The sequence below is a fragment of the Tupaia chinensis genome, unplaced genomic scaffold (assembly GCF_000334495.1).
Source record: "Tupaia chinensis unplaced genomic scaffold, TupChi_1.0 Scaffold000014_1, whole genome shotgun sequence".
NCBI classification, from domain to species: domain Eukaryota; kingdom Metazoa; phylum Chordata; class Mammalia; order Scandentia; family Tupaiidae; genus Tupaia; species Tupaia belangeri.
This window is the reverse complement of record NW_006159444.1, coordinates 6,572,121-6,580,627: the sequence shown is the minus strand read 5'-3', so window position 1 is coordinate 6,580,627 and position 8,507 is coordinate 6,572,121. Positions and strand designations below refer to the sequence as shown.

At 37.9% G+C, this 8,507-nt stretch overlaps 1 long non-coding RNA gene across 1 annotated transcript in view; it reads left to right on the top strand.

Moving 5' to 3' along the window:
* LOC102469615 (uncharacterized) overlaps positions 1-8,507 on the top strand; it is a 43,561-nt gene that overhangs the window by 1,275 nt on the left and 33,779 nt on the right. The window contains exon 2 of the long non-coding RNA XR_333201.1: positions 184-216. This is a non-coding gene — a long non-coding RNA (uncharacterized LOC102469615). The remainder of the gene's footprint in view (positions 1-183; positions 217-8,507) is intronic.

Sequence of the window (8,507 nt, the reverse complement as noted above, 5' to 3'; positions counted from 1 at the left end):
TGGGTATCTTCAGATGACCAACTGGTACCAAAATAAAACGGGGTTCTACAATAGATAGTCAACAGGAAATCTTGACTCACTTTGTAAATATAATACTGTAAAAATGAAATGATTTTTAATTTCACTTTAAAAAATACATTGAATTTTAAAATAATAAAACCAACCTTCTGTATTTACTTCTAGGAAGCTCTCGTAGACTGCTACAAACCAACAGAGGTAAACAGATCACTTTCTTACATGCCATGTTTGAATCAGCTTTTATTGGATCAATTTATCTATTTTTAAATCTAAACCATAAGTGGGTTTGATTATGTGTACACTAATTAGCAGTTATTATCCATGAATGCCTGTATTTGAATGGTACTAACTTCGTTGATTCTAAGCCTAAACATACCCCAGTTCAAAAAGACAAAATGAACAGAATGAGTGCGTTCTTTGATTTTAGATAAAAGGCAAACTTTAAGGGTGAGTGTGAGAGGATTTGGAATAATTTTAGTAAGATTTAGGTTTAGTCCTGGTTTATATATCTTGTTGGTTTGTAGATACCTATTTCTTTTTTGGGGGGAGAGGTTTACGCTATAGGGCGCATGCGCTCACCAGAGAGACAGAAAGCGAGAAATCACCCCCCAGGGGGATGGTCACGCCGCAATCCCTTCTCCTCCATTCTCCTCTCGGGATCTTGTGCACACACACACATAGTGCCCAGTGTGAGTTTGAAGCCACCGGGTCCGGGACGCGAACTGTGGTCGACTACGTGGGAATCCAGCGACATAGCCATTACGCTAACTGCTGGTCCCCTGTAGATACCTATTTCTAAAGCGCTTAAAGCCAATACTGTTTTTTAAAAACATTATATTTATTGGAAGGAAAAATGGTTTGCTTGTTTGGATATTTATTGCACATATCAATAGTAGCATTAATACACAATGGCTCTTAGTCTGATTAGACTGAAACACTTCATGTAAACTACAATGACTGAAACACAGTGTAGGCATCAACATTTGATAAATTGTGAAAATATCAGTGAAGTTCTTTCCAAGATCCATCAGATGTATTTAGAGTCTATTTGTAACATACAAATGATGGTGGTAGGACTTCTGATTTTTGAAAGAGAGAAGAAAGCGTGCTTGTACAACAGTATGTGGATTTCATTTCACTGAGTTGTTTCACAATAATTTGGTTTGTGGCTAGTTACTTATTTGAGTTTTATTTTTTCATCCTCCAGTTTTTCCTTACAGTGATTACATCTTATTTTCATAGGGCTTTAAAATTTTAATTTAAGCTATTAATATCATATGTATGTATATATATTTTTGAATCAGTGCAATCCATAGTCATATTTGGAAAACTAAAAAAAATACTATAAGGCTTATAAGGGGAAAGTTTCCTTTAGGCGCCTTTCCTAGAGCTATATATTTTATATTTGTATAATATATGTATATTTTATATGACAATGCTTTTGATGTTTCTCTGCTACTTACTCTTTCATTCTTAAATGTGCATTTACTACTTTATTTTCATTTATTGAATTAAGAGGCAAGATGCGAGCTCTCTCTCCACATGATTTATTTCCCTCCATCTTCTCAATTAAGTTATTTAACAGTATTTTGTCAAGTCACGAGTCAAGGTTAACATTATGATTTAAACAAACATTTTCACTGCTAAGCCAACAGTAAAATATGACCATGTCTCCTTTGTTGCATAGCCCTCTGTTTTTCCAGAGTTGATAATCACTCTTTTTGTCTCTTTTTCATTGCTATAACTGCATACCTGAAACTGGGTAATTTATAAAGAAGTTTATTTGGCACAGAATTCTGGAAGCTGGGAAGTCCAAGGGCATGGTGAAGGCTTTCATACTGTTTCAAAACATGGCACAAAAGCAGAAGGGCCATTGCGTGTGAAAGAATCTTGAAAGAGTGATCCCCCCTCACTTTTATAGCAACTCTCCCTCTCAAGAACCAACTTATGTCTATGAGAACAATCAATAGTAAACAGCCTTGATGACAGCATTATTCCATTATTCCCACTCAACACAGTTACATTGTAGATTAATTCTCCAACATGTAAATTTTGGAAGACAAAGTCAAGTCATAGTAATCATCTTGTCTTACTTATTTATTAATTTTGTGGTGTGTATATGTGCACACACATACACATACACGTGTGCTTTTGTACTGATTTAGAAAGTGTTTAGCTGTGTTGCGATCCTCTTGCTTACCCTCCCAAATGGCTGGGAACACAGACATGCCACTGTACCTAGCTTTTACAGTGGTCTGGGTTCTTGTGTGGTCTCAGCCAAAATGAACCCAGGCTTCCTGTGTGGTCTCAGCCTACCGAGCAATTGTGTCCAGCACATGTTACCATAGCTGAGCCTTTTATTTTGTCTAGTACCTGTTGCTATGTTTTTGTTGAACTCTCTAGCGTCTTTATTGAACAACATGATATATTTTCTGTGTGCTAAAATATACCATTACCATCCCCTGGCCCCCAATCTTTCCTCCTGGAGTGGTGCACCAATAACCAGAGAAGGTTTTCTCTGCATCTGCTGAGTAGCTACTGTCCTGAAATTTCTGTTCATTGCTTTTCTGTGTTAGATGCTTTATTTTTTTATTGTAGTTATCTTCATTTTTTTAAAAAAATAATGTTACTATTATTATTTTAAGTTTACTATAGAGCATATGTGTTTACCAGAGAGAGACAGAGAGAAAGAAAAGTAAGAAAGCAAGCCTCCAGGTCTTGGACTTGAACCATAGTTGGTCATTTGGGTGTCCAGCACCTTAACCACCATGCTACCTGCTGGCCCCAGTCCTCCTCATTTTTGTTGGACTGCATTGCTTTTGTTGGAGTAGTTTTTTGGGAAAGGGTGAATCCTTGTGTGTGTGACAGTGAATCTTGATCAATGGTTTATATGCACAAAGTTCTAGTATAAAAGCCATTATTAAGACACAATTTTTTAAAAATTTCTTTCTTTCATGAGACATACATACACACACACACACACACACACACCCTTGAGAGGGCCTTGCCATGCTGTGATCCTCCTCATGGCTTCCCAACCAGACAGGATCACAGCATGTGTATGATGCATCCCCGGGGTGTTTAGGTCAACCCAGGATGTGAACCTGGGCCTCCCACGTGGCTCCTGTATTGTGCAGTGGTGCCTTCATTACCACGGATAAGCCCTTAAGGTACAACTTTGAAGGTGTTCTGTTGCTGTGTTACTTGTAGTGTTAAGAAATCTGACGTCATTCCATTATCAGACTTCTGTGTGTGACCTAGTTTTTCCCCTCAGTTAACTTTTAGGATCATTTCCGTATTTTGAAATTTTGCAGTGCTAGCCTCTGATGTGGGCCTTTTCCTATTCATGTACCAGTTTCTCACAAACTGTTTTAGTCTGAAGGTGTTTTTTCAGTCCTTTAGAAAGGGTCTTTTATTATTCTTTACTATTTTTATTCATTTCTTCTTCAGGACTCTATTTCTGGCTCTCCTCTTACTATTATGAGTATTTCATCTTTTGGATGGAGCCTCTCTGTTCTTACCTCATTTGTTTCCCATCTCCAAGATCTTTTGTTCTTTCTTACAGAACATTTCCTTGCCTTTATCTTCTAGTATTTTTACTAACATTTTTTTTTAAAAGAGAGATTTTTGCTATAGGGTGTGTGCACTTGCCAGAAATATATAGAGACAGGGAGACAGAAAACGAGAAATCACCCCCCAGGGGATGGCCATCCTGTATTCTCTTCTCTTCCATTCTCCCCTTGGGATCTTTGACATGCACACAGAAGCACCCAGCATGAGTGTAATTTGCTGGGTCTGGGATTTGAACTGCGGTTGACTACATGGGAGTCCAGCAAGGTAACCATTACGCCATCTGTTGGTCCCTTTACTGACATTATTTTTAAATTTCAGCTATCTTATTTCTAATATCCAAGAACCTCTTCTTGATCTTTGTTCACTATTTCATTTTATGTTTCTTCTTGTTCATGCATACATTTGATTCTCTTTTCTCTTTCACAACATTACTCAAATGTTTTATTCTATTTGTTTTCATTTTAAAGGTTATTCTACTGTCTGCATTGTGTCTGTTTTCTTTGAATCCTGCCTTTTTTCTATGGTCTGTTTTTGCTGACTGTCAGCAGTGTACCCATGTTGACTGTGAGGAGATGGTAAGCAGATTGGTGCTTGTATGTTATCAGTATAGCTTGTCCTTTGGTTGGTCTCACTGTGGAGTGATAAGGATGCAAGCCAAACTTTTTTTTTCCATGATCTGTATTATTAGGTGGGGTGGCAAGTCTCCTCAAAATATCAATATTTGGCTCTCTTTTTTTGTGGAAAGATTCAGGTTTTTTAGAGTTTGATCCTTTAGTCCCCTGCCTGAGGGTTGACAGTCTGACTTTAGGTTTTAGAAGCAGAGAAGAGAACAAGGGAGGAGATCTCACCAGTTAGTCTTTGCAGAATAGAGTTAATTTGTTTGTGAGTAGTTGGGAGTTAGTATAAGAATTAAAACAATTAGATATTTGGTGAGTGATTTTTGAATCATGCCAGGTTAGATGAGAATAGGGTGGTAGTCAAGTGAGGGATTATGCAGATGAATAGGCATGGGATGTGGGGGCAGGAGGGGCTACTGATGTGGCTCAACCAGATTGTAGGTGCTAGCATGTATTTACTCATTTTATCATTCCCAACCTCCCTTATTTCAGTTCTTCTGCTAGATGGGGAAGTTCGAGAAGTTCACGCTTTGGTTACTTAGGCAGGAAAGTTTGCACATGAAAATTTCTCTTTTGATTGGCTCTGCAGGCAGCTGAAAAACAGGAGGAGAACTTCTCTCATCAGCAGAGACCTGTTCTCTTCCCAGTTATGCAATGTCTAGGTAACAAAATATTTATACTTGTTAACAGCCATGCAGTTGAATGAAAAAGACAACTTGCTCCCTAGAACTAAAGTATTCCTTATCCAATTTCTACACAGAGCTGGAGTTTTCAAGGGAACATTTCTGTGTTTTTGTTGTTGCTGTTGTTTTTTGAGAGATTTTTGCTATAGCACGTGTATACTCGCCAGAGCGATGGAGAGACAGAGAGACAGAAAGTGAGAAATCACCTCCTAGGGGCATGGCTACACCACAGTCCCTTCTCCTTCATTCTCCTCTCAGGATTTTGAGCATGCTTGCACATGCGCCTGGTATGAGTTTTAAGTCACCAGGTCTGGGTGTCAAACTGCAGTGAACTACATGGGAGTCCAGTGACATAGCCATTACACCATCTACAGGTCCATTTCTGTGTTTTTTCTTTAAATGCTGAGGATTTCACTCAAGTTCAGTTATCTGTTAAGGGGTTGTTTCAGAAAGGCTGAACAGTTTTGCCTTTGAGATTATGTTAATAAGAAACAGATTATACCATCACCTGGATTGAGATGATAACAACAGCTTATATTTTCCTGAGTGCTATAGTTCACATTGCAAAATACACATTATCTTATTTAAATTTTGTCATCAGCGCTTCAAGTAGAGAGGGTTTGGATAACTTGCTCAAGATGTCAGAGCAGTAAGGAAGCCAGGCTCAGCCCAAGGGAGCCAGACTCAGCCCTGAGTCTCTAATGCCTGGTGTTATGCTTGCCTGTTCATCATGCCTGTCTTTCTAAGCTACTTGTCTCAGCAAGAGGGTTAAGACTTTAAAATGGACTTTGTTCTCTCTGAACTAAATGCCTAATGATGAAAGCAACCACCTCTGGAGATGCTGATTTTTTGATCAAACTTATTTTGCATATAATTATTATGCCACTTGAAGTTAGAAGTGTAAGGGATATGTTTTTGCTGATTCAGATACATGTATTAATATGTATAGCCTCTCATTACAGAGGTAGAGTGGGCGGTAGGAAGAACCCTGGGCTTTGGCTGGAGTCTTATGTCAGCGGCAGCACTAACTGTATGACTGAGTAATTTTCTCAACCTCTCTGAACCTCCATTTCCACAAACAGATGAATGAATTGAAAAAATGTGGCACATGTACTCCATGGAATACTATTCAGTCATAAAAAAACAATAAGACCCTGGCATCTGATAGAAAGTAGATGAATATGGAAGATTTATTGTTGAGTGAAACAAGTAAGGCTATGAAAGACATTGTATGTCTCCACTTAACATATACCAACTGTCTGCACTCTATGGTAAAAACGGAAAGATTGGAGGACATAGAAGTATTGAAAATAGTTATGGACACTGGAGATAGTGTGGAAGGAGGGTGGGAGGGGCAAGAGTGTAGAGAAGGTAATTAGGGAGAAAAACAGAGAAGTAAGACATTTGTGGGACACGTGGGACACAGAAATGGTTTATTACCTGTTGATGATGACATGCGTAGTATTCTCAACTGAACTGGTCTGAGGTGTATTTCATGTTGAGTAAATTCTCTATACAAATTAAATGATGTACAGCGATCGAATGTATAAAAAATAGTAAATAAATAAATAAATAGAGGTAAGAATCACTTGCCCAGGTTTAAATAAGGATATTTGGAGTGATAACAATTTTCACAATAGTAACAATAATGGCTATGATAATAATAGCTAAGTTAATACTAAGCACTCACAAATGCCAGCTCTGATCCAATCATATCTCATGTGTTAACTAATTTAATCTTTTTAAAATCCTTCATAGCTTTAAACATTTTTTTGATAGACTTTATTTTGCAGAACAGTTTTAGATTCACAGTGAAATTGACCAAAAGCTACAGAGATTTTCATTTACCCCCCTGCCCACTTCTCCCTTCATCAACATCCCCAACCAGAGTAGTACATTTGTCATAATTGATGAACCTACATTTATACATCATCACCCGAAGTCCATAGTTACATTAGGGTTCACTCTTGGTGTTGTACACTTTGTGGGTTTGGGCAAATTTATGATGGCATGTATCCACCACTGCAGGATCTGATGGACAGTTTGGCTGGCTTAAAAATCCTCAGTACTGGGACCACCAGATTATGTAATGGCTACATCACTGGACTCCCACATAGTTGACTATGGTTCGAGTTCCAGACCCAGTGGCTTAAAACTCGTGCTGGGCACATGTGCATGTGGGCCCAAAATCCCAAGAGGAAAATGGAGAAGAGATTGTGGCATGGCCATCCTCCTGGGAGGTGATTTCTTGCTTTCTGTCTTAGTCTCTCTCTGTCTCTCTGGCAAGCACATGAATCCTATAGCAAAAATCTCTCAAAAAAAAAAAATCCTTAGTGGTCCACATGTTTTATCCTTTTTCTCCTCTCTTATCCTTGACAACCACTGATCTTTTTACTATCTCCATAGTTTTGCCCTTTTCAGGTGTAAGGTAGTTGGAATCATACAGTATGTAGCCTTTGTAGAAATGGCTTCTTTCACTTAGTAGTATGAATTTAAATCTGCGTTGTCTTCTCATGGCTTGATAGCTAATATTTTTTAACACTGAATAATATTTCATTATTTGGATATCCCACAGTTTATTTATCCATCCGTCTAATGAAGGACATCTTAGTTGCTTCCAAGTGTTGGCAATTATAAATCAAGATGCTATAAACTTCCCTTTGCAGGTTTGGGTGAGAACATAAAATTTCAGGTCCTTTGGCTAAATACCAAGGAATGGCATTGCTGTATTGTATGGTAAGAATATGTTTCATTTTATAAGAAACTAACAAACTGTCTTCTAAAGTGGTTATACTATTTTGCATTACCACCAGCAGTGAGAGTTCCTGTTGCTCTATATCCTTGTCAGTATTTAGTGTTGCCAGTGTTCTAGATTTTGCACTATCATTCTAATAGGTGTATAGTGGTATCACATTAATTTGTATTTCTCTGATGATGTATGATTTGGAGCATCTTTTCATATACTTATTTGGCATCTGTTTATCTTATTTGGTAAGCAGTCTATTAAGTTCTCTGGACAATTTTTAAATCAGGTGGTTTTCTTATTGTTGAGTTTTGAACATTCTTTGTATATTTTGGATAGCAGTTCTTTATCAGATATGTGCTCTGCAAATATTTTCTCCCAGTCTATAGCTTCTCTTTTTTCTTTTCCTTTGTCTTTTGCAGAGAAGAGAGTTTTATTTTAATGAAATATAGCTTGCCAGTTCTTTCATGGACTGTGCCTTTCATGTTATATCTAAAACTCATGGCCAAACACAAGCCCATCTTGGTTTTCTCCTACGTTACCTTTTAGGGGTTATAGTTTTGCATTATACATTTAGGTCTATGTGATCCATTTGAATTAATTTTTGTGAAGAGTATAAGATCTGTGTCTAGATTTATTTTTTAAATGTTATTTATTGCATGAGCGAGAGAGACAGAAAGAGTGAAAAAGAGACAGAGACAAAGAGATGTGGCACCCCTGACAGGGTCTCAATGCCACAAACTACCCCCAGACTCAGCCAGCTGGGATCATGGGCACATGTATGCCTGGTATACTTAGGGAGGTCTGCATACTTGAACTGGCAACCTTCCCATGTAGGTCTACCTTGCAGAGAATCCTATTTTGCTGCTGAAC